Source organism: Oculina patagonica, chromosome 1 (genome assembly GCF_052425735.1).
Source record: "Oculina patagonica isolate OP01 chromosome 1, crgOcupat, whole genome shotgun sequence".
Classification (NCBI taxonomy): Eukaryota; Metazoa; Cnidaria; class Anthozoa; order Scleractinia; family Oculinidae; genus Oculina; species Oculina patagonica.
In genome coordinates, this window is record NC_135758.1 from 10423822 (window position 1) to 10424641 (window position 820).

The following is an 820-nucleotide window of genomic DNA, read 5'->3' on the forward strand; positions in this document are numbered from 1 at the left end:
AATAGTTTGAAATAAAAGCAAAAGGAATAGTCCGCAAGCGACTTTACAGTCATTGTACAACATATTGAGTCACAACAAGATGTTGTGTTGCGAGTGATCTCCCTTCCAGGTGACTTCTGAAAACGAATCGGTATTTCAAGTCTTATATAATACTTGTTTACTTCCTTGTTGAAATATTTCGAAAAGGACGTGTGTGAGCAGTCATAGCCAAACGGGAAGAAGTAACTTCGGAAGCCGGTTAAAGAACTGTCAAAACGTTTAACTGATGGCAAAATTAAAGGTCAAAAGGAAAGAAAGCAACTAAGCAACATAAAACCTAACCTGTTAAAGATAAAAAAATTACATTTTAACTTCTTGTTCTTATCATTAAATGTCTGTAAATATCACTTGTTCACTTCGCTTCGTTAAATGAAGAAGAAAAAAAAGAAAACGCAAAAGAACGTGCTAGATATAATTGTTATTTTTTGATATAAGGGTCAAATGGCCATCATCTGGCAGACATCATCCCTTTTAATTAATAAAACGTGTTATTGGCAAGCACGAGAATCACGTACAAGGAAATGGTTTCAAAAACATTTTCAAAAACGTTCAATTGTTCTTTTTATGTGAAAGTGCTGTTACTATTGCCACAATGTAGGCTGATGCCTCTACGTGTAACATATGTAATGCCCCTTTAGTTCATAAATATTTTTAAAGGACTCTAAGTTGCAATCCGCTATTTCGGACTTAGCAAATCGATGTGTCCAGGATGCCTGTGCTCGTATAACTGAAGTTGACTTAAATGGCTTTTTGGAACGAAATTTTTAAGCGCTGCGCTGCG